The sequence below is a fragment of the Pleurodeles waltl genome, chromosome 3_1 (genome assembly GCF_031143425.1).
Source record: "Pleurodeles waltl isolate 20211129_DDA chromosome 3_1, aPleWal1.hap1.20221129, whole genome shotgun sequence".
Taxonomy (NCBI): Eukaryota; Metazoa; Chordata; class Amphibia; order Caudata; family Salamandridae; genus Pleurodeles; species Pleurodeles waltl.
The window spans coordinates 291,496,506-291,523,087 of record NC_090440.1 but is presented as its reverse complement, the minus strand read 5'-3'; the positions used below and the strand labels follow the sequence as shown (position 1 = coordinate 291,523,087).

The following is a 26,582-nucleotide window of genomic DNA, read 5'->3' as shown; positions in this document are numbered from 1 at the left end:
CAGGTGACGTCAGAGAGTCCTTCTGATAGGCTCCTTCAGGTGTTAGTAGCCTATCCTCTCTCCTAGGTAGCTAAACCCTCTTTTCTGGCTATTTAGGGTCTCTGTCTCTGGGGAAACTTTAGATAACGAATGCAAGAGCTCATCCGAGTTCCTCTGCATCTCTCTCTTCACCTTCTGCCAAGGAATCGACTGCTGACCGCGCTGGAAGCCTGCAAACCTGCAACATAGTAGCAAAGACGACTACTGCAACTCTGTAACGCTGATCCTGCCGCCTTCTCGACTGTTTTCCTGCTTGTGCATGCTGTGGGGGTAGTCTGCCTCCTCTCTGCACCAGAAGCTCCGAAGAAATCTCCCGTGGGTCGACGGAATCTTCCCCCTGCAACCGCAGGCACCAAAAAGCTGCATTACCGGTCCCTTGGGTCTCCTCTCAGCACGACGAGCGAGGTCCCTCGAATCCAGCGACTCTGTCCAAGTGACCCCCACAGTCCAGTGACTCTTCAGTCCAAGTTTGGTGGAGGTAAGTCCTTGCCTCACCTCGCTGGGCTGCATTGCTGGGAACCGCGACTTTTGCAGCTACTCCGGCCCCTGTGCACTTCCGGCGGAAATCCTTTGTGCACAGCCAAGCCTGGGTCCACGGCACTCTAACCTGCATTGCACGACTTTCTAAGTTGGTCTCCGGCGACGTGGGACTCCTTTGTGTAACTTCGGGTGAGCACCGTTTCACGCATCCTCGTAGTGCCTGTTTCTGGCACTTCTCCGGGTGCTACCTGCTGCTGAGAGGGCTCCTTGTCTTGCTCGACGTCCCCTCTCTCTCCTGGTCCAATTTGCGACCTCCTGGTCCCTCCAGGGCCACAGCAGCGTCCAAAAACGCTAACTGCACGATTTGCAGCTAGCAAGGCTTGTTGGCGTTCTTTCGGCAGGAAAACACTTCTGCACGACTCTCCATGGCGAGAGGGATCCGTCCACCAAAGGGGAAGTCTCTAGCCCTTTTCGTTCCTGCAGAAACCTCAGCTTCTTCTGTCCAGTAGAAGCTTCTTTGCATCCACAGCTGGCATTTCCGACTTGCTTGTGACTTTTGGACTTGGTCCCCTTGTTCCACAGGTACCCTAGATTGGAAATCCACAGTTGTTGCATTGTTGGTTTGTGTCTTTCCTGCATTATTCCTCTAACACGACTTCTTTGTCCTTAGGGGAACTTTAGTGCACTTTGCACTCACTTTTCAGGGTCTTGGGGAGGGTTATTTTTCTAACTCTCACTATTTTCTAATAGTCCCAGCGACCCTCTACAAGGTCACATAGGTTTGGGGTCCATTCGTGGTTCACATTCCACTTTTGGAGTATATGGTTTGTGTTGCCCCTATCCCTATGTTTCCCCATTGCATCCTATTGTAACTATACATTGTTTGCACTGTTTTCTAAGACTATACTGCATATTTTTGCTATTGTGTATATATATCTTGTGTATATTTCCTATCCTCTCACTGAGGGTACACTCTAAGATACTTTGGCATATTGTCATAAAAATAAAGTACCTTTATTTTTAGTATAACTGTGTATTGTGTTTTCTTATGATATTGTGCATATGACACTAGGTGGTACTGTAGTAGCTTCACACGTCTCCTAGTTCAGCCTAAGCTGCTCTTCTAAGCTACCATTATCTATCAGCCTAAGCTGCTAGACACCCTATACACTAATAAGGGATAACTGGGCCTGGTGCAAGGTGCAAGTATCCCTTGGTACTCACTACAAGCCAGTCCAGCCTCCTACAGGTGCTAGATCTGTGGTGGTGGTGTGCAATGCTAGTGGGTTTTGGTTCCTGAAACCTTCTTACATGTCCTGGATCTTTCAGTGAAAGAAGGTGGTGAGGTCGTTGCAGAGGTCTTGGGAGGGAGGGATGGCTGAGGTGGCTGTCCTGGGGTTTGTGAACTTTTTGACAATTGCGAAGAGCTCTTTGCTGTTGTGAGTGCTGGTGCTGAGGTGTGCTTGAAAGGCGGCTTTTTTGGCAGCTATGATATTCTGGTGGTGTGTGGTGACGGCATTCTTGTAGGCTGTGGGGTCTTTGGTTGATTTGCTGATCCTCCATTTCTGTTCCAGTCATCTGCAGGAGCGATTGGATTCATGTAGGTCTGCCGTAAACCATTTTGGTGTTTTGGTCTGTTGATATCCTTCTGATTTCCTTAGGGGGGCTAAATTGTCAGTGCAGTTCGATAGCCAGCAGTGTAGATTGCGTGCGGCTTCATTAGCGTCCGGTGGGAGACAGTGGTTGAGAGCGTTGGTGAGTTGTGCTTCTGTGACTTTGCCCCAGCATCGGGCAGGGGGGTGTAGTGGCATGCAGTGTTCCTTGTGTAGATAATGAGGAGTAGGTCGCCGAGCAGGATGTAGTTGGAGGAGGTGAGCGCTTGGGTGGTGATGAGGTCGGCAGTGTCTTCGCAGAACTGGGGTCAGGGTATGGGTGACCTGTAGATGAGGGTGCCCTGGAGGGAGGTTTTTGGGTTGGTCTGAATCTGGAAGTGTAGGTGCTCATGGGTTTACTGAGACTGTGACTCATTGGTGGTTGTCAGGCGGAGGTTGTTCTTGTAGACTATGGCAATACCTCCTCCAGGCCGGGTGGCTCTTTCAGCAGATCATAGTCTATTGGACAGTGATTATCACTTGTAGCATGCAGTGTCTCTCTTGTTCAGTTGACAATATAGTTTCAACTTTCAGTTCAAAAGCAATTTTATGTTCCAATATATTGATCTAGAAATTCACGATCAAAACAAAAAGACAAAATTCACGTTGCCACTCATCTGTTTAAAATACGCCCATTCAGAACCTGTGTATCTTCGACTTGCAACTCTTTTTCTCTTTGATCTCTGATTTGCACTTATTTCCCCTTCACTCAGATCTTCATCTGTATCTACTCTTATTGTTGTATCTGTCTCTTCATTAATGGTTGACAGTACATCTGGAACCCTTCCATTTCTCTGCCATTTAGGATACTTGTCTTCTTTCACAGCTTTCTTTGACAGTGTTGTTTGCAAAACTAGACTTGCAACTGTTCTTGATTCGTCAGGATTTTGACTTAAACTTGACTTAGCTGCAGCGGTAGCTAATTCCACGAGGAGTCAAATCTGTATGACTTTGATTCAACTTAGCTCCATCCTCAGCTGCTTCAGGAAAAGTGATTTGTTTCAGCTTATCTTCCCTATCGTCTACTTCTGGGAGAGTTCTCCTCTGACTTAACTCTTCTGCAACATTTGCTGATATTTGAGCAACTTCAGGTAACTCTATTTCATCTCACAGGGGTGTGTTTGCTTTGTCTCTTAGGAGAGGACCTGAATCTTCACCAGTTTGCTGTGTCTTCACAGTCTCTCTTCTTGCTCCTTGAGACTTTACAATAGTTGTTGGTACTCTCAGCAACTCTTCTTCATCTTCCAGAGGATAGGGCACTTGTCTAGTGTGTCTGACGTGAATCCAGTTTGGAATCCCAGCGTATGTCACCAGTACGACCTGGTGTGGGCCCTTCCACCTAGGTTCCACACAGTTTTCCTCATGTGCTTCTTGACGACCACCCAATCACCAGCTCGCAGACTATGACACTGGTCTTGGGATGGCTGCACGGTTGTAGCTTCCACCTGGTGAGAGAAAGAGCGAACCACAGCAGCCAGACTTTTGCAGTAGTCCAGCACCATATCATCCGTTCTAGTCACAAGAGCATTTGCAGGAACAGCTGGCAACCTTATTGCTCTACATATGTGGATTTTGTGAGGAGAAAGTCTGGACTTTCTATCAGGTGTGTTTCTCATGCTTATCAAAGGCAAAGCCTCTGGCAATTTTAGATTTGTAGATGCACACATTTTTGCAAGTCATGCTTTCAGAGTACCATTCATTTGCTCTACTAATCCAGATGCTTCAGGACGATAGCTACAGTGCAACTTCTGCTCAATGTTTAAGGCTGAACATAGTAATTTTATCACTTCGTTATTGAAGCAACTTCCTCTGTCTCATTCGAAAGAGGCCGGTAACCCAAAGCTACGTATTAACTCTCTAAGTAAAAGCTTTGCAACTGTGAGACTATCATTTCTACGTGTAGGGTAAACTTCAATCCAGTGACTGAAAATACAGACAATCACCAACACGTATCTGTGACCACCACACACAGGCATCTCAATAAAATCCATTTGCATTCTGTTGAATGGACCTCCTGCTCTCCCAAATTGACAACTGTTCTTTTCCCCACATTCATCTGTTGGCATGTAACACTTCTGTGAAAAAGTGCTGCAGCAACCTGTCTAAACTTTGGATTGAACCAGGACTGTTTAAATGTTCGAATCATTGCATCTCTGCCAATATTTGCTTAACCATGATAGTATCTTGCCATTTGCAATGGTAGACAGTTTGGCAACAACACCTGCCCTTCATTTCAAACCATAGGTTGTCATCTTCTTATGAATACACTTCAATTTTATCCAACCTTTCTTTTAATATTCAGAAACATTTTCTTGCAAACATTTGATTTCCTCCCATGTATCGATCACTGTTACCATGTAATTTTAATTTACTTCATCATCTTTTACTTCTTTCCATCTTTCATTAAAAGAAGTGCAGTTCAACGAGCAAAAACCTTGCGACTTGATCCGCATAATCATTTCCCTTTGAAATAAAATAATTTGATTTCTGGTGTGCACTGCATTTAACCACAACAATCCTCTCCGATAATTGTAGGGCTTGTAACAAATCATGAATTTGTTTTGCTTTACTGCTGACTGTGCCAAAATACACACACTGAAAGGAGTCGAAAAGATTCTCTGGAATTCACCTCTTAATCTGAAGAAGACATATATTATATCTTTTTGCAAGCCCCGTGAAGGAGGCCTGTATAGCCAAAAGTGTACTTTGAAAATGTGCAACAATGAAGTAAGACCATGTACAAGGAATCTTCAATCTATAAACAGCAAATATATACATGCAAGGATACAAACGCCTATATTGATATATGTATATATTCATATACAATGCAAAGCAAATAATTAATAAAAATGCTCCACAGTAGGGCCTGTCTGATGCTTCATCTTTCTCCTGCCAGCAAGTCGATGACCCTGTTCGACTGAAGCGAGAAAGAGAGAACTCTACCCTCACGGGAAATATATCAGACATTTGACGTAGAAAATTCTGATTGAGGTCTTTAAACTCCCTCTGTCAACCTGGGTCTCTTATATATCTTAAAACGAGGAAAGGGCTTTCTGGAAAAAACCCTCCTGCTGCGCAAGAAGTTTAAAAAAAATGCTGTCTATTTTAGATCCGAGTTGAAAGAAACAGGTTGGAAGTGGCCAGTTTCTCAAGGTGTCTCTCCAAGCCAAAGCCGTTCCCTACTGTATCATAAACATTATTCTAGTACATCCTTATTGTGATGACAGACTGACTCCTCCACGTTGTGTCCTAGCTCTACAGAGAAAAAGAACATGCAGAATAGAAAACACGTTGCATAACATGTTTTATATGGAAAATTTCTCGCACCTTTAACGTGGCAGTGAAGCTAAGGCTAAGCTGAATACAAAATTAAGTCTGTACCTGGTGACCACTAATGTGACGGTGGACAGCTAAGCCAAGTGCAAAGTGGTGTGACCGGAAGTCAGTGGCCAAAACGCCAATATCACTATAGAATTCTATCACCATTTCTAATTGGTGAGCCAGAAGACGTCATGAAACCTCTCTGTGACCACAGCTGACCAAAGTAATGGACAACTCCAAATCCATACTGACTGTCTATAAAAATTGTAACTTGAAGCTGGGCAAAAATACAGCATGCTCTATTAAGAGGCACCAGTTCAGCCGCTTGTGCAGAAAATACTCTTTAAAGCCATGAAGCTTCAAGTATACCAGAAATGTTGCACACCGCATATCCAGATTTCAATATTCCCACATTATTTCTTAGACAGAAACCATCAACAAAAACAATTTGATCATTTTCCTGTAACTGAGTATCTTGAATATCAGGTCTGTGTTTCGTGCACAATTCAGTAACCTCCAGACAACCTTGTTCAACTTCTTTCAATTTCAACATTGTCTACTGGGAGCAAGGTTGCTGGGTTAAGCACTGTAGTCATATGCATATTTTGTAAGCCTTTCATTTGTCATGTATTTGGTTTATGTTCTTGTGAGCAAAACTTTAACAGATTGAGGGACCAAGACAGTTAAAGAATGTGCCATCACAATACTCTCACCCTGAGCTGGTGACAAACCAACCACTGCTACAGCTCGCAAACAGACAGGTAAAGCTGCTGCAACTGGATCCAAAGCAGCAGAAAAATATGCTACTGGGCGATTTACACCACCATGTACCTGGGTAAGAACGGAAAGAGCACAAAAATCACGTTCATGACACAACAACATAAATGGTTTCATATAGTCAGGCATTCCCAAAGCTGGTGGACTGCACAAACTCTGTCTCAACTCAGTATAACATTTCATTCAAGCTTCATCAAAAGGCACCGGATCAGAAATATCTTTGTGGGTCAGTCTCTGCACTGGCTTTGAAATAACAGAAAAATTGGGAATCCGTTGGTGGCAGTAACTTACCATTCCCCAAAACATCCTGACATCTCTTTGTGCAACAGGAGGATTCATTTGCTAAATAGAATTATATGGACTGCTCAGCAGCTCTTTTAGAACTCCCTGCTTCACAAGATCTGCAATAACAAGAGCAACTCCTTCAATTACATCTAGTGCCATATGATATTGCAGAATTTGTGGAAAAACTACATTAGGCTGGACTGTGATTTTAACTGGTTCAACTCCTTTGAACAGACCAATATATTTCCCAGAAAGATCCCAAACTTTTAAAGTAACTGTACCCTGTAAGTCAGTTGGCAAATCTTGTACTGTAAATGCAGGATAGAAACTAATCAGTGGAAATTCTTCATTAACTGAATCACGTTCAATTTGCATAGATGAATCATCATCATCATCACTATTCATTTAAGTAGCCATTCCATAATTTGTACAGGTAATGAAACATTTTGTTTTGCACAACAAATCTCTTCCCAGTAAGGAAACTGGACTTGAGCCATAAACTACAAATTCATGCAAACCTTCAAAATTGCCAATTTTTACAGGAACCGGTTTAGTAATCGGGTTTGTCAAGAATTGATTTGCAACTCCTACAATCTGCACAGTTTCCCCAGAAAGTGGCACATTAGGAACTTCTGCAGTTCTTCCTGTAGAGCGTGTAGCTTCTGTATCAACTAAGAATGAACATCATGACCCATTACTTTTCCGTTTACATAAGGGCCCTTTTGATCCAGTTCTAGTGAAGCTGCTAACACACATTCTTCTTCGTCCAAACTCTCATTCATCACTTCACATTCCATAGTGAAGATGAATTGAATGATGAACTGTTTTACCATATGATTAATTTGGTTTAACCTTTGACCTGTGTTCTGCAGAGGAAGCATTGTCTGCTGCTATACCATTGGAGCTTGAGGTATCTGCATTTGTTGCTTTGGTATCATCTGCATTTGGGGCTGTATTTGCTGTGACTGTGGTACCTGGAAACGTGGCACCTGTGTCTGTTGCATCAGTTGGCAACTTTGCATTTGTTGAGGAATCCGCATCTGATTACTATTATTCTGTACATTCATCTTGTGTAACAGCACCTTCCTGTACCATCATTGGACACTCCCATTTCAAATGCCCTAGGCCTCCGCAAGCGTGACAAGGTAACATCCTTTTCATTGTCTGCATATCACCTGGATTAACAACAGACCACAATTTCCATTTCCATTACCACCACGATCTCTACCTCTTGCCTGTCTGTGATTTTGAAACAGTATACAAGTGTTTCCCTGCTGCTGTGGAAAAATTCCCTGCATTCCTGATTGTGCCGCTTTAATCTGTATCACTGTTAGACTTGACAGCCTTAGGGTGGTCACCCCCAACTTTTGCCTGCCTTCCTCCCCTTTTTGACTTTTGTTGCTGGTTTTAGGACTCTGCACTCTTTACCACTGCTAACCAGTGCTACAGTGCATATGCTCTCTCCCTCAAAATATGGTGACATTGGCTCATACCCAATTGGCATATTTGATTTACTTGTAAGTCCCTAGTAAAGTGCACTGCATATGCCCAAGGCATGTAAATTAAATGCTACTATTGTGCCACCCACATAAGCAGCCCCTTATCCATGTCTCAGGTCTGCCATTACAAGGCCTGTGTGTGCAGTTTCGACTTGGCATTTAAAAGTACTTGCCAAGCCTGAAACTCCCCTTTGTCTACATATAAGTAACCCCTAAGGTAGGCCCTAGGTAACCCATAGGGCAGGGTGCTGTGTAGGTAAAAGGCAGTACAAATACCTGTGTGTTTTATATGTTCTGTTAATGGAAAACTCCTAAATTTGTTTTCCACTACTGTGAGGCCTGCTTCTTTCATAGGCTAACATTAGGGCTACCCTCATCTACTGTTTGAGTTTAGGTTCTGATCAGACAGGGGTAGACAGGCCATACTTAGTATGGCCAGAATGGTAATACAAAATCCTGCTGACTGGTGAGGTTGGATGTTATATTACTATTTTAGAAATGCCACTTTTAGAAAGTGAGCATTTCTCTGCACTTTTAAAATCCTTCTGTGCCTTACAGCCTGTCTCCAATCCACGTCTGGGCTGAGCTGGTTGACAGCTACATTGTGCATTTCACTCAGACAACCACAAACATAGGATGCTCAGTCACACCTGCACACATCTGCATATAGAATGGGTCTTCCTGAGCTGGAAGGGTGGGGGGCCTGACACCTCCATTTCAAAGGACAGTGGCCTGCCCTCACACAACGGACTGCCAAACCCCCTACTGGGTCCCTGGTTGACAGGGTTGTACTGAAAGGGGACCTTGTGCACTTCAGAACCACTCTTTGAAGTCTCCCCCACTTCAAAGGCACTTTTGGGTATATAAACTGGGTCCCTGACCCTACCAATTTAGACACTTCCTGGGACATATACTCTGAACCAGACCCTGCAACCTACCAAGAGGAGCTGCCTGGCTGCCCAAAGGGCTCACCGGGACTGCTTTGCTGTGAAGGACTGCTGCCTTGCTGTTTCCCTGCTGCCTTGTTGGCCTCTGGTGCTGCTGAGAAGTGCTCTCCAAGGCCTTGGATAGAGCTTGCCTCCTGTTTCCTGAATCCTCAGGGCCAAAAAGACTTTGTCTCTGCAAAGAAACTCCTTGTGCGACAAAAATCGATGCATTGCCTGGCTTGTGGTGAAAGAATCAGTGCATCGCCGACCTGGAACGACCCAGCCCGCCTCCCCAAGTGGAGATCGACGCAGTGCCAGCATTGCGACCTGAACTTGGACGTAGAGACCACTGGATTGACGCATCGCCAAGCCGGAACGACTCAGTGCCTGCCATGTCACAGAAACTCTGATGCATCGTCCACTGGATCGACGCAGCACCTGTGACCTCGTCCTGCATGCTGAGGATTTGCACGCCTTCGTCCCTGGGCGTCAAAAGACCCCACATCGCAAAGAGGATTCAAGCATGCATGCCGGTATTTGACGCAGAGTGCTTGCAGCATGGAAAGGACTCGATGCATCGTCTGTGTGCACCCGGAAATCCGACGCACACCTTTCATTTTCCACACATCTCCTCCTGTGCGGTCTCCGTGCATGTAATTTTGATGCATACCAGGTACTTTGTTCTTGCAAGCGACACTTGTTGCTTTTTAAAGACCTAAAACTCTCCTTATCATTACAAAAGTGATATTTCAACTTGTACTTATCCAATCTTGATCGTTTTGACCTTACTTCATTCAGATAAATATCTCATATTTTTCTAAACCTGTGTGGTGTATTTTTGTGGTGGTCTCACTGTTATTGCATGATTTATTGCACAAATACTTTACACATTGAGGTCTAAGTTAAGCCTGACTGCTCAGTGCCAAAGTGCTCCTGTGCCTACCCTACTAGAAGGTGGGCCCAGCATAATTTGGATTGTGTATGACTAATCCTGACTGGGATTGTGGTCCCTACTTGGACAAGGGTGTATACCTCTGCCAAATAGAGACTCTATTTCTAACAATCACCATCACCCTTTCCTTCAATTTCTTCTGCTTCATTTCATTCTCATCACTACAGTATTTAGCGACTGGTTTTGCTTGCCAGCAAATCAAATGACTCTTAAGCATATGGCTAATTTCAGGTCTCATCCTTCAACAAATCTGAACAAAAAATTATTCATGTCTTTAGGCTCATTTGCTTTTGTACCTGTGTAATGTTTAAATGCTTGCAGCAATCTCTCATAGAATGCATGTACTGACTCTTTCGCTTCCTATGCTGTCCTATCAGTTCTCTGCCAATCAGTACTTTTAGGTGAAATTCTCGTTTAAAAAAATTCTATCACTTTGTAATAGTGCTTCATTGCATCGGGAGATGGTGCACCTGTAACTGGATCTCATAGAGGCTCTCTTATTGACCAGTCAACACTCCTTTTGCATTCAACCCACAAATCAGCTGGAACCACTAATTCTAACAAGGTATTCAAAATCTTCTTGCAGGCATTTTCCAAGCCTCACAAACCTATCTGTCTGCGGGTACCATTCCACTGCTTTCTCTCTTAATCTCGGGTAGTCATTTGTAAATGACAAAATATCACACCTACTCTAAGGAACATGTACATAATTCCCTCCAGGTATTTCTCTCATTGGTAATATCTTCAATGGATTATCAATCTGCTGCACATTAGCATTTGAATGTGCAGACTCCCTTTTCTTTTGATCTCTTTTCTTTACCCATCTGCCTTCCAGTTTCTTTAATGCTCCCCATGTTTGAATATTCTGAATTAATTCCTTAGTATGAATTTTCATTTCTGGTATTCTCATGTTCTCAATATCTTTTGAATCAAATTCTAATCTATAACCTCTTCTCAGTGGATTTGATTTCTCAATTTCTATTTCATATTTCTGTGCAAGTTCTGCTAATTTCTGGTGTACCAATTCTGCTCTGTTCGTAACATTTTTACATATGATGCGTAACTCGTCTTCATAATATGAATCAATCCTATTTAACTCAGGTGTTCCCTCAATCATTTAATTTAATTCTAATTTAAGTCTTGCCAGGGTCAATAAATTTCCTGCTTTAGCATTTTTTTGTTGCTCCACTCATTTTTTCTAACCAGTCTGTTAACTGCTGAGCTGTCAAACCGTGTGGTGAAGCATTATTATTTACATTAGGCACACATGGTGGAGTAATACATGGAGTTTCAGGACTTATCAGAAACAAATTTGAATTCAAATCTGACTTTCCAAAATTCAGTGAATCGAAGACCTGGAATAACAACTCAATCAGTGTACCTGTTTTGTCAAAAGTCTGATTCATTAGAGATATGTCTTCTGAATTAACATTGAATCTCTCCATTTCTACATTTGAATAACAAATATTCTGTACACTACTTTCATTATTTCCCTGGGTAAACAATGGTACAACAGGACCTGTAGTAACAGCTACTGTTACTGCTTCTGGACTTGATTGAACATTCAGATTTTTCGAGTACATTACTCCTGAATTCTGATCTGACAACATTGGAGAATTCAACTGTGATATTGTTACAGGTGTGTACTTCGGCATAGCCTGGACCTGCACTGGAGCCATTGAATTAGGTGCAGGCTCCACCTGGAGCATCATTGGTTTCTGGTGTGTCTGTGATAACTGTGATGATTGCACCACTGGTACTGTCATGCTCGGTGCAAAACTTACAACAGGAATTGTAGGATAGACTGCAGGTAGCTCAACCTGAGACATTGGTGTCTGAGTAACTGTGATAGCAGGAACACTGTTTGCAACCTGTACTTGACTCTGTGTTAGTACAACTGGTACGGGAGCACTTGGACCAGTACTAGTACCTTGACTTGTCTCTTGTGCTGCATATGGTGGAGGATGACTTCTCAGTTACGGCATTATTAATTCATCACCATCTGAGTCATCATCATAAGTCAGTGATTTCCTAGCCTCATCTGACTTGGACTCATCTTCTGCAGAAGAGTCCTTATTCTTCTTCTTGGACTTTTGTCTGACACTGCTCTCCTTCTCTTGTGTAACTGCAGGAAACATCCCAATTCCCTGTAAAGTTTCAGTTCTCCAAAATGTTTGCTCATTGTCCCTTCTTGCTTCTAATAATGTATTCTAAACCTTTCTCATTCTCCTCTCAAATTTTAATTTCTCTTGTTGTCTGGCCACTAACTCCCAAATGGCTAAAGCTTCAAATTGTGTTGGTCTCGGAGAAGGTTTTAATTCGTACAGCACTCCCTTCTCTGGGGCAAGTTCTCCTACTCTAACTGGAATAAAAGCATCTCCCTTGAGCACACTCTTCAACGCTTTCAAAATTTTAATTTTTACTTTAATTGGGCTTAAAACTACAATTTACTTTCAAAACAGTAAGTAATTCAATCCCAAAATCCTTTTCGCTTGCCTCTCTCAACCAATAGCCCTTCACGGTTGTCCACCAATCTGTTCACGGCTCCCTTTCGCAAATCGACCTATCCTAATGCGGACCTAAGTGACGTCACACTCACAGTGGCTGACAGAGTCTTGTGGCTTAGCCTCCAAAACACAATCCTCACAAAAAACGAATGCAGAATATTGCGAGCACTAAAGAAAAATCAACACATCAACTTGTCTGATTACTACCTGTAGGGCATACAATCACTTCGGAAGCCTTACAGAATTTTCAACTGTGGCTTTTAGCTCTGACAACTACTCGTTCGACTTTGGCTTTTTTTGATTCGCAAGTAAAATTTGACCAGCAAATTCTACCCTTAACTAGATCCTCCTTGTGCACTTAGGAATCACCAATATCTGTCAAACTAACACTCCCTTTAACACACACTTTAGGAATACTATTTGTCAACCACGCCAGATTGACCAACTAAACTGACAAGTTACAACAAGAACAACCAAGTGTACTACACTACTCCTGAGTCTTAGACCACGCACGGTCCGTATACCAACAACCATGTGGGCAATTTTTGAGCACAGAGTGCCACACCCAATTGAAGTATGAGTTTCCTATATACACCCTCTGGAGTACGCACACTCCCTAACAAACTACATTGGAGTACGCAAACTCCCTAATTCTCACAAACATCAGTTTGCTAAAGCAGTGGAAGCGCAAACCCTATCTCAATCACAAACCACACTAGGAACATCTTCAAACAAGCATTGGCAAAACCAGTTTTCATCCAAGCAAGCATTGGCAAAACCAAAATGTCACATTTTCATCAAGCACTGGTAAAACCAAATCACCCAATTCTTTCTAAATGACCTATAACCACCTTCTATTGAGACATAACCATCCTCTGCTCTACCAAATGTATGGGTGTGTCCATCCTTATATTTCTTTTCATAATTTATTTATAAGGTGACTATTATAGGGTAACCATCAATTACCCTTAGAGCTCGACACTGATCTTTGGACTCATATAGGAGTCAGATGGTTAACGACAATGAAATCAAATCAATAAACATCACTTTTCATTTTGGAGTCAGTAATTTATACTCTATGTGGCCATGAATCACCACACCAATATTGCTAGGATCACGTAGACCAAACGCAAGACCAAATGCTAAAAGTACATGAATAACACAGGCTGACCTAATCTTCTAAAGACTCTTAGCCCAGACAGAATATTTATCATTAGGCATTGAAGTACCACCATGCAGAATAACAACAATAGCAAATGAATGATAGACACAGGACACATTTAGTTATCACAGATTAATTTTATTACAGTCAATTCATTTGAACAGTCACATTTAGAAAGTGATATTCTTAACTGTTACTCTAATCTGATAAGCATGTTTGGGCTTCATGCAAAAAAAAAAAAAGACAAAAAAAAATTTGGAAAACATCTGAGTATGGCACTAACCAAAAATAGCAGTTGGGTTTTTGAAAGAGAAAACCTAAAAATCTCCTAGAAAATTAAATGCATACTTTGGTTATACCGCTTCTAAATGGATCATCGGACAGTGATGTCTTTATCAGTGGAGCATCTTTTGGTCACCTTCATTGGACAGTGACATAACTGGGAACAGTTCAGTAATGTTTGGCCTTAATGCATCTGAACTGTCAGTGGCAGAAAGCTAGAGACACAGCACATTATTACACCAGCAGAATAAAATAAGTCTGAAAACAGCTGAAAGCTGCAAGGCACGCAGGAACAGAAGAAACTAACCTTACATCACCCAATTCTGTTTTATTAAACTCCTAGAAAGCAACTAGCCAAAACTCTATTGGTCAGTCTATGGGGTGGTTTAGGACAGAGCCAATTGCATTTTCTCTGCGTTTAGAAGTATTTTTTTCTTCATTTTATGCATTCACCATTGGTCCATCTATTCCCCATGCAGTCATCAGTTTCCGCAGTAGAATACAAATGTTGCATATTACACGTAGGCCTGTTCAGAAAGTCAGTAAGCTTTTGTTCACGGGTACATATTATCTTCAGGAAGCCAAATAAATGTTACAGCAGTGGAACTTAACTTTTCCACTGCGAGCAAAGAACAAGTCACAGGATGCATAGAAAAACATTTTCACAATGTTATCATTTAAACATTTCTGCTTTATTTTACTAACATCAAGCCTTTCAAAACAAACGCTAAAACATGAAAGGTAAAACATTTAATACATTTCAAACCATTAATTCTTTTAGTACATATTAATATTAGTTTTCAGTACATTTAATTATGAATACGCAAAATACATTTCATTAGACAGTTATTTATTATTATTGTCGAACTAGATTATGGCTGCCACGAAAGTGGTCATGTTTTCCAAAACACACTTTTTTCCAAAACACACGTTTTTCAATATTTCACACTTTAAACACATTATTTCATTTCAGTTTAGTGTCACAATTTTATTGATGTTTGCGCTCCAACACCAGTAATCACTTTTAGTGTACGGATCATGGTGAGATGCATGTAAGTAAAAAGAGAGGTGTAAGTAGAGAGACTGATTTGTGGGGATACAGATGATGGAGAGGATGCCTGCAGAGGGTCAAGACAAGAGTTAGAGCCAAGAGAACAACGAACAACAGGATAAGTGTATAGCAGTGGTTCCCAACCTGTGGTGTGGGGGCACCTGGTGATCCACGAAACCTACCCATGGGGTCTGCGACTGCTTTGAAAATTAAATAATATTTACAGATTAATAAAGGGCTATAAATTAAAAAAATGAAAATGTGAACCTTTTGAAATGTTCTATAAACATGCAGGAATTTAAAATTGGAGGCTAAAATATCAGTTAGTGTCCTCATTTTGATTTGTTGAAGCATCACAAGTGCATCAAACAGAATTTAGTATGGGTGAATAGTTGCCTCATTTGAATTAAGAAAAGGTCTGACTTTCCTATTAAAATTTAGATTATTTTTAAAATATTTGTTTCGGAATTAAATAATTGATTGAATGGTTTGTGTATTTGTTAGAAAAATGCTTGTTTCTGTATTTTTTTTTTCTGTATTGCTTTACGGTTCAGATAATCGAAAAATGCTTAGGTGGGGGGTTTCCTGCTTCAAGTAATGACTCTGTGGGGGCCCCTGGATTTTAATAGTGATTCAATAGGGGTCCTTGGGTTCCAGTGGGTTTTACAGGAGTCAAAAGGTTAAGTACCACTGGCGTATAGGATAAGTTTGTCACGTTTGTCTAAAACAAAAATCCGATTATATGCTGTACTTGCAATACATTCTATGTTCAGCCACCAGAGAACCCTTTTCAGCCACTCCGCTGAGATCGCCTCAGAGGACGCTCCTACTCCCACCTCGCTGCCAAGTCCCGGAACAAACTCCACCTCCACACTGCCACCTCTCTGAAGGACTTAAGGAAGCAGCTCAAGACTTGGCTATTTGACCACCACCACCAAGCAGGCCTCCTTCGCAGCACCAAACCAGCACCCGTAGACCTCCCAGGGTGACAAGCTTGCACTCTACAAGAGCCTCCTGATTGATGTGGAGACCAGAGGCTTCAGATTAGAATTTCTCTTACTCTTTCGTGTTTTTTTTTTTTTTTTCCAACCAGAAGCAACATGCATCCATATAAACAGAACAAACCATAAAGATGTAGGCAAAAACTACAAATCCAAGGGATCCAAGTTAACCAGACATGTCAGAGAGAATGTCCAACATCCAATCAGCAATTCCATCAATGTTTAAACCAGAGCAACAGTATTCTCTCTGCCTCTTCTTTGCTGCTCGGCGGCCATAATAAGTGTTACCTCACTGTATTCAGTATTGTATTTTGTGAATATTGTTTGTTTTCCTGGCTTAAATTTGTAGTATGCCCCCGGATTGTTTGTTTTTCACTATCTATACTGTCCCAGCCCACTGCTTGTCAATGACGGTCTTACTTTAGTTTGTCCCCAGCTGGGTAGCACCATACCACCGGTGTAGTTGCCATTTTATGATTCTTTCTCAGGAAACAGATGCAGGCGGTATCTCACTGTGAACACTAACTGAGAATGTGGTGGTTGCTTTCCTTGTCTGCTATGCTCCTTCTTCTCATAGCTCGCTCATCAGAACCTGCAGCGGCTGCTCTAACTGCCGGCTCTGCCTACACTATTCCTCAAAAGTCCTATCGAGCACACTCTTATGTGACCTACACTTCGCAGCCATACACTTACAAGCCCTCTCTCTGGGCCTTTCCTCTGGTGGAGATGGCCGTTTTTTTTTTCAGGCCATGAGACGCCTTCAAGTGGAGCTGCAAAAATATTAACCTTTACACCCGCAAGGGCTGCATTAATGACTGAAGAAAGGCTATAGCCCGTGAGTGATAATTTAAAGAGCATATATGCCAACTCCCCCGATTGAGGTGGGAACCTAATACTACCATTTTCAAGGCTAATCTCCCACTTTTCAATTCCTGCACGCAGAAATCCAGTTGTAGCAGAATCATGATCTGCTGGTGATAGGCAAAGCAGCTAGAGTTCCTGCACAACCCCTTTGTCACTCTCTCTACCTGCCATAGCACTGACTCTGTGTTATTATCAGGTAAGGGAAAAACAAAATATATCTTGCCATTGCTTTGACATCCAATCCTGCAGCAGTGCGCTTGCGCTAGCCCTTTCTCCCCTCTGTCCCGCTATCCTTATTCCTTGATGTGCTTGCTTTTTTAATTCACATGTATATAGACTTATATTTGGGATGTTAGTGTTCATGCACTCATTTATTTGTCTGTGTATTGGTGTGTTTTAGACCACACGTGCCTTTGTGGCCTCACCAAGGTTCACCCGCCTGTCAAAACAAGGCTTACTGTGAGCAGTGAAGAGGTGCCCTTTATATCTGTAGGACTTTTGGGGTTTTAAATTAAGACTGCTCATTCCTTTCTGTCACAATGTCTCAGCTCAGTTCTACTGACCTACCTATTGATCTAACACAGGTGAATACTGCCATTTTCATTATGAGTCCTGAGAGACAGGATCTGTCCCAAGCCATGCAAAAGTATGTCCACAGGACCATAAAAAGTCTTTAGGACCTTTGGCAGAAAAGCTTCAAACCTTCTTTGAAGGTATGACTCAGACGATGCCTCAGTTCCGCCAGAGCAGAGACCCCCTCCACTGAAAGCAATGTCCTATGTGGACTTCCTGGCACAATTTAAATCAGCCTACTTGGATTCTATGGCATCCCTTCTGGAAATTTTGAAGAAAACGCCACCGTTAGTCTGGTGTCCATACAGTATTTAAAACATTGAGTGGGTGGTTCAGATGTTTCTGATGAAAATGACTCTAGGTCCTTCTGGCTCGTCTCTGACCCCCTTGTAATGGAATACCTTTGATCTTGAAGATATTGCAAATCTGTGTTCCACAGAGTGTACGCCTTTTCCCAGGACTGCCGCCCTTCTAGAACAGACTTCACATGTTTTTCCCTAAGGAGGTTTGAAGTCTCCTTTGCTCGGAGTGTCCCTGGCCTTCCTTAGCAGACAAGGTGCTTTGACCCCTGACATTGATCCTAAATTGTTCACCTTCCTATGTAAATTTGTCAAAGACCCATTAAAGGGATTGATCGTTCTGTGAAAGATTGCTAGGACAAGCTCCTGGGTATTTCAGGCTCTTGCGCAATAATCTTCGGCATGGTCTTCCTGGCAAAAGGACCAAGGTCCCCGGTTGATCCTGACATGCTAGCTGGTTGGGCCCAACGAGCAGTCTGTTTTTTGGGCAATGCTAATTGCTCTTTGTCCTCAATATGCCGTCACTCTGTCCTCCGTTGCATCAACCCCAAACTCTGTGAGTTGGCTGTGAATGAGGCTGGTCCTTTGACCGAGGGTCTGCTTTTTTACAACGTTTTTGTGAAGGAGGTGGCGAAATTTGTGGATACTTTCAATTCCCTGGATGTAACACAGGCAGCATCAAAAAAGGTATCTATTTTCTCGGGCTTGTCGAGGCTGGGGCACCTCCACCGGTCGCTCTCAATATCTAGGCTCCTTATTTTGAAGGCAGCAGAAATAACAATTCTTGGGATGGAATGATGCACAGAGGGGAACCTCCTACTGCCCTACTCAAGCACGGGGATGTAGAGGCAGATATCACCATGGGCATATCAGTGGGGCAGTACCTCCTTCCAAGGCAAGTCTTCTCCTTTCTTCCCAAGTATTGTTAGGGGGCAGGATCTGTTGCTTTCTGCACAACTGGACATCCATTACCCGTGATGTGTAGGTTCTCCAGACTGTTCCAAGTTTTCACCTGGAGTTCTACCAGACTCCAGTACAGCAGTTAATTCCTCACCAGCTCCTTTTTAAGTCTCTCTGGAGTTGATTCATAGACCAGGAATTGTCTTCCCTTTTACGGAAACGAGCCGAATGCAGTATGCAATCTTTGTCCCTTAGGGTTTCTCAGCATCGTCTTCCTCGTGGACAAAAAAGGTGGAAGTTTCCTTCTAGTTATCAACTGCAAGGAGTTCAACTCTTTTCTCCTTTTCAAAATGGAAAGGATTCATTTGTTAAGAGTTTTACTGAGACAAGGTGACTACATGGTCCGTTTGGACCTGAAGGATGCCTACCTAACAGTTCCCATCTTTCCGCCACATCGTCATGTCTTGGAGTTTTAATGGTGGAGTCTTGCCTAGGAATTCTTCGCAATGCCATTTCCACTATTGTTAGCCCCTTGGTGCTTCACCAAGCGCCTCAAGCTAGTCGTAGAGAGAGAAAGGGATCCAGTTGTTTGTGTACTTGGATAATATCCTCTTGATATCTCACAATATGAATTTTCTCATATAACAGTTGAGTTTTAAAATCGCCCTCTTGGAATCCCTAGGATGTCATCAACTACAAGAAATCAGATCTTCTCCCAGCTCAACAAATGACATTCCTAGGATTCACCATTGATTCTGTGTCAGCCACCCTGGCCCTCCCAGGCTAGCATGCCTGGTGGGCCTTCTGGCGTTGTTCATCCAAACCATTTTCTCTGGCCAACTCCATTACCATGCTTTGCAGTGTCTGAAGATTGCTCATTTACACAAGGGCATGTCTTATGCTCATCAAGTGGCCTTCACTCCAGAGGTGCAGCATGAACTGCATTGGTGACTCGGCTTCATGGACGGTTGGAGTGGGAAGGCCATTTTTGGTCTCACATTGGACATGGTGGTGGAATCCGACACCTGCTGTTGAGGTTGGGGCACCCGCTGCGGCAACGTTTCAACAGTGGGGGTGCTTTTCCAAAGCTGAACTTTCTTCTCATATCAACTTCCTAGAGCTTCTAGCGGTACCTTTGTGATTCACTCATTTTTGCCCCTGCATGTGCATTGCTGTATTCTCTTGAAAATGGACAGCATGTCTGCAGTCCACGATGCCAACCATTTGGGAAGCAAGCATTCCCGGCTGCTAGCAGCCATAGCAAAATACTTTTGCCATTATTGCCTTCACAGTGTGACCTTAGTCATAGCTATTCACCTTCCAAGCACTCAGAATTCAGTAGTTGACTGGACCTCGCTGCACCTCAGAGATGCCACGAGTGGAGGTTGAATCTGGACCTGTTCTCCAGATTTATGCAGATATGGGGTCGATGCCAGACAGACCTGTTTGCATCCTGTCTGACATTCCAATTACCATTCTTCTATAGTTGGAGACCAGACCCTTTGGCTCTCGTGAAGGATGCCTTCTTGAAGAATTGATGTGGGCTGAATTATGCCTTTTCCCCTCTTCTCCATGTTATTAAGAGTGACCCTTCAGATCTAGCGTCGGGTGCAGAGGTGATTCTGATTCCTTCCCTTTGGAAAGCTCAGAGTTGGTTTCCGACTCTGCTGGAACTCTCTAGTGAGTGTCCTCTCCTACTTCCTTGTTTTACAGTTCTCTTGCTGGATCCCCTCGGGGGCCAACATCACTTAGTCATGATTCAAAAATTGAAACTAGTGGCTTAGAGACTCAGCAAACCCTGGTAAATGCCACACCTTTCCGAACAGACTCTCTACCTCACTGACAAAGCCTGGGCGGATTCCACACACAAAAGCTATTAGGAAGCTTGGAAGCAATGGTCCGGCTAGTGCGTGTAATGGAGTTTGAATCCCGCTTTAGCAGATGTGATTCATATAACCAGTCTTTTGGCTTGTCTTGCCTCAATGGCCTTTCTTACAGTACCATCAGTTCTTACAGATCACCTATTTCTGCAGGTCACCTTCCTGTTTTCAACAAACTGGTGGTGGAATGGCCGCTGGTGTCCAAGCTGCTTGGAGGAGCACATTTTTCCGTTTCTGCACAACCAAAATATTCCTCTCTTTGAGATGTCTCCATTGTCCTCAAATTTCTTCACTTTTGGCCTGAAAACTTTCTTTTATCCAGGAAACAACTCTGTGAAATTAACTCTTTTTGTGCCTCATCTCCTGCAAACGGGTCTCTGATATTTGAGCACTGTATCTCACAGGTTGATCTTATACCCCAAGACGGTTTTATTCCTCATCTCCAAGCGTTCTAAAACTGCAATCCAGCTCTTCCAACGGACAAAAACTCAGTGTAGTTCATTGTCTATGGGAATATAAAAGAGCTACGACTCCCTTACAAAACCCCCCTGATGGTCCGCTACTAATCTCTTGGTTACGGGCCAATGACCCTGTGTCTTGCCCTACTTTTGCACACAAGGTAAAATGGCTTCTTTCTGAAGTGAGTCAACACTTCTATATTTGGCGCTCACTCGGTCCGGGGAGACATGGCTACCAAGCCCTTTGTGGTGGGAGATTGATTGGAAGAAATCATCTGCCAGCAGCTTGGTTGTTGTAGTCTGTGTTTAGAGAATTCTATCATAAGCCACTAATTAATCCTTTTGGTGGTTGATAAACTTTAAACTTGCATAATCTGAAGCCTCTGGTTCTGACATAGAATCGAAAATTCTGAAGAGGAATTGTCAATTCTTCTAAGGACACAGAGGCAAAGATTATCCCACCATTTACTTGTATTATGGAATCCTACTGACTTTGTTAAAGATACTGATATAGTTGTTTATGTTATTTTCAGAAAGATGTAATTTTTACCCACTCACATGTATAGCTGATGTTTAGGTTGTTTTGTTTTCAGTTTCAGATTAAAAGCAAGAATGATGTTGAGAATTTCGGTATCCAGGACAGCGTTTCCTCACTGCAGAAGAGGAAGAGTTAATGCTATTGCTCTGTTTTATACATTGACCGGATTGCTGATTGGATGTTGGGCTATCTCTATAACATGTTTGGTGAACTTGGATCCCTGGGATTTATAGCTTTTGCGCATATCTTTTTTTTCTGTTTATATGGCTATACATGGCTGCTATTTTAAAATAAAGCAAGGAAGAGAATGCATAATCATCGCCCATGTGTCCTTAATAGAATTGAAAAATATTTTTCCACAAATTAATACAATTTACGATAAACACCCTTTTGAAGCAAGTGTGAACACATATAGACACACGCATTCTTTTGTATTTTTTCTGCATGTTTCTTGTTACCATTTTCTTGCAGTTTAGGGGCCATGCTAGTGGGAGTTATTGCTGGGCTCTGTTTTACTTGTTTTGTTCACATTACCCGAATGACAGTATGAACTGGCCGCAGGAAGACTTGAACAGTGAGATTTAGACCAACTAATTTGGAGTCTCTCTTGGAATGATCATTTATATTCCGGGTCACTGGAATTATGTGGCAGAGTTGACTAATTTATGTGTCAAGAAAAGGAGAATTCTGTAGATGTTTTTGTGATAGCAGTACTGCATAATTTTGTAATTTATGCATTGTTTGTCACAAATCTCACCTCATTTGGACCAATCTAACAACCAAAAATAGCAATAAGTAACTGAAAGATGACTAGTCCGCCTTTATGAAGGGCCTTCCACTGCACAGGGAACACCCGCCACCACGTTTTAAATAACTTTTGATTCTTTTGAGCTAGAAACAATCTACAGATAATGGATTATGTGGCAAATGTGACCACAAAAATTATATGGAAAACACAGTAGCCACAAAATAGCTTAATTTCAAAGCTTGTGGAATTGTAACAGCCAAAGTTTTGGTATGTCCTCTGAGTACCACAGTTTATTATTACTTGCCCAGACACATACCATATTTGAAAGATATTTGACAAAGCTTTGCTTACAAGTGCAAAGGACTTAAAAGACAACACTCACCCATGTATGATAAACCTTAATATAAGAAACGGTGGCAGTTTGTAAAATTTGTAAGTGATTGACTGACAAATTAGCTGTCAAGGAGGAGGATTTTAGAAATGTATTTGGGCTCACATACTACTGAAGACAGTATATAGGACACAAATCAAGCTTCCAAGATGGCAATAGTTGATGGCTGGGGTTTGGTCTCCCCTACACTAATTAAGGAGTTTCACTAATCGAGAATAAAGACAGATTTGTTCTTAAGATGGACATGTAGGATGCATTCAATTAACTAAAAAAACTATTTTAACAAATTTAAACAGGGCAGTAGATATGACTCTCACCTCAGGTGTTCTTTAGCAGGTTTTAACATTATTAGAGAATTTAGCTTATCATTTACAAGCCAGCCATGCACAAGTTCCTATTTCACACCTATGAGAGTGCATGGTTTTTATTCGCTTCACTTTTTTGTGCTCCAGCTCTCATATCCCTGCCCCTCCGTGCTCTCTTTGTTGGTCTCATACTGACCTGTTGCTCTTGTTTGAGCTTTTTTTTTCTTTTCAACCAGCCTAGCTCCTTGTTGTTCCCCTGTCACCACTGCTGCACGGCACTGAGTTGCTCCTCCATTTTCCTCCCAACAACTTTCCATTGTTTTTGTTAATTTCTGATTCTTCTTTTGTTTTTTTTGTTTTCTGTCGGGGGCCGAGGATTGCCTTTTATTAGCGAGATCTATTGACTTTATTAATGCTTGTTTCTATTACAGTTAACCATTTTGACAGAGCCTTGAATATTCAATATTTAGTATTCAACAGAGTTGCACTCTCAACCCAGTAGTTGGGGGACATTGCTTTAATTTTTTGTTTTCTACTAAGTTCTTCCTTATACATTTCTTGTGTTCAGTGAAGCACAAAGGGTGCACAAAACATGAAATTAAGTCCACAGGAGTCCTGTGGCAGGGCAATCAGTCAATCAATAATATCAGTGGCGACTAATCAGAAATATAGCAAAAATGTAATGCTGAATGAAAAGCCTACCTTAGTTTCTCACTGTGAGAAATTGGGTTGTTGGTTCAGGGTGGTGTGAGCCCTTTTCAATAAACAGCCACAATTCTTGTCAGGGTGAACTACGAGCATCACTAAATTAACCTGTGCTTAACCCCCTGTGGTAGCCTGGCACAAACGTAGTCAAGCTTAACTTAGAAGCAATGTGTAAACTATTGATGCAGCACTCAAACAGTAATAAAGTGAAAACACAACACTAGAAAAATCCCACACCAATTTAGAAAAATAGAGTAAAATTTGATAAGTGACTTTACACCAAAATGACAAAAATAATCAGTAGAACTTGAGATATGCTATTTCAAAATGTAAGATGCATATAGAGCCTAAAAACACAAAGTGTCTCTTGCACGTATCTAGTCATGCAAGACCAGATGAAAGTCACAAGTTCATCGGCTGTGATGGAGCACAGGCCAAATACAGGAACTGGGTTAGTCCAGTTGAAAATGTTACCACTAAAGTCCAGAGCAATGAATTCCATACATGTTGGAGGAGGCCGCAAGAAACAGTGAGAGCATTGGGGAATGGCTGTCACTGTAGCAAAAAGAGCACGCCGGGTGTCATGGACTGTTGTTCCTGTAGCATGAAGCGTCATGGATGGTCCATGCTGGTGCTTCGTGGGGGCAATCACTGCGGGTTGTCGATGCTGTAGCGTGAAGTCCAGCTCTTGCTTTGCTAGTCCTGACTGGCTGTCCCTGTAGCGCAATGAGTCTAGTTCACCAGAGCTTCACATTGGCGGTCAGCGCAGGTGGCAAGACCTTTGTGTGGACATGCCTGAGAAGAGCCTATAACATCAGGATTTCTCCTTTTCTTTTAGGAGGAGCTCAGCTAATGCCACAGCAAGGGCCCAGTGCAACAGGTCATCTAAGCAGTTTCAGGTAGACCACTCAAGTTTGTTTTATCCATCTAGCTCAAAAGAGGAAGTCAGTAAGCTGACCCGTGGAGTCACTTCCACCAGGGATAAAGGTTGCAAGTCTAGGCCTCTTTTTCAGACAGCAGGGTAGGCTTCAGGAAGTAGGGTAGTCCTCTGGCAGTAGGACAGTCCTTCTGTAATATCCACAGGTCCAGGAGTGTACCAAAGGCAGGGTCCCAATTTTATACCTGGTGCTAGCTTTGAAATGGGAGAAGCTTCTGGAGTTTTCCCCTCGCAGTGGGACCTACCCTAGTCCCAGTCTGTCTGGAGTCGCAATAGCCTAGTGTGAAATTATTTGTGTGTATGCTGAGGCAGTGTTTTTGAAGTGCACATGTGGTAGGGGACCCACCCCCCCTCAAATCAGGATGGCTCATCCTGCCAACAGCCAGACCACCTATTTTGTGGCTGTCTGTGAGGAATACACAAAGTCCAGCTGCCAACTACACGTAGTCATGTGACCCAGGAACAGGCTGCAGGCATGGTTAGGGCAAGAAGGTGGCATTTTCTGAATTATGACTTAACATCCGACTTTACCATTGAAGAGGGTTTTAAATACCAATTCCTCAGACACCAAACATGGTATTCCCACTTGCTACCAATTGAAAGTTATCACTCATTAAATGTAATAAGGTAACCCAGTGTTATCCTATGGGAGAGGTAGGCCTTGCAGCAATGAAAAACAAACTTGACAGATTTTCACTACCAGGACATGCGAAACTTAAATGTACACATCCAACCTTTCAAATACAATGTGTATAGTGCAGTATAAATTAACCAAAGGATTCACAGAGGGCACTGATAACCAGAACTGAGTGACCAGGTGTTAAAATGGAGGTGAGCATCATGGATCTGGAAAATAGCAGAAAATGGATCAGTATCTCTGTATTATCAATTATCATAATAACTATATATTATGGTTTTCTAATACTGTAGAACAGCGGTTCCAAACCTGTGGTCCACATGTGGTTCCCAACCTGTGGTCCACGGACACATTCCCAGGGGGTCCGAAAGCCTGGGCTGCCAGGAAGACACTTCTCCAGCTGAGGCTTCATCAGAAACATGCTACTTCATTTCTGCAGCAGCTTTAAAAGGACTGCAAAGTTCCTAGTACATCCAGCAGATTTCTTGGCAAAAATAAGTGTCAGGATAACTCTGGTGATTAATGTACCTGCTGGAGAGAGATGGGAGTTTTGTCTACTGGCAGTTTTGACTCATCTAAGGTAGTGCAGATGGTTAATATGCTTGCTGCAAAGAACGTGGATCATGCAAAGAAAAGTATTTTATGTGCATAACACTGTGGGTTACTGCTTATGTCACACACATTCTTTTGTAACTGTGCAGCTCATAAGTTACAATTGTAATCTAGCACAGTGAGCTATGAATGCTACTGAAGAACTGCATGGAACAAATTAGAAACTTATGTTTCTTTCCCATTCTTTCATTTTCCTTATGCTTGTAAAAAAAGCTTTGCTTGTGTAGAAATACATTATTATTAAAGTCAACGCTAGCCACTGTGTTATGTTCTGAATTCTGTGTTTGTGCTTCTCCAGACCAAGCACTCTTAGAAAATGCCTACCAGTATGGATGGCGTGAATCCTACACCTCGTAGTCTCCTGTAAAGTGCTCCAACACCCTACACTGGTATGAGAGGTGCTATAAAACAAACAAAATACCTGTGAGAGGCTATGGAGATATGAGAGGCCCGTATGGTTTTACGTCCTTTCCCTACCACATATTATATGAAAAAGCTTTTTCAGATCTTATGCACCTAAAAAATAAAAATTGTTTGGGAAATGTAGAATCTGAGCTGAGAACTCAGCTTTCCTAAACAAAACCAAACATTGAAAAGTTAGTTGCCGAGATTCAGCACCAACCTTCCCTTTAAAATTGATCAGTTTTTCCATATTTTTTCAATATAAAATAATTAAATCATTAGTAATTAGAATATTTGTTTGGTGTGTACGTGTTTGTGTATTTTTTGAGAATTACTTTTGTAATGTTTGAAATTTAAATCGTACAAATTGCTTGGGAATCTCCATCTTCCAGTAGTGAT

The 26,582-nt window shown here is 42.3% G+C and overlaps 1 protein-coding gene across 1 annotated transcript in view; it reads left to right on the top strand.

Annotated features, from left to right (window-relative positions):
* Positions 1 to 26,582, top strand: part of PIGB (phosphatidylinositol glycan anchor biosynthesis class B) — a 188,844-nt gene that overhangs the window by 19,990 nt on the left and 142,272 nt on the right. The gene's annotated exons all lie outside the window — the stretch shown is intronic.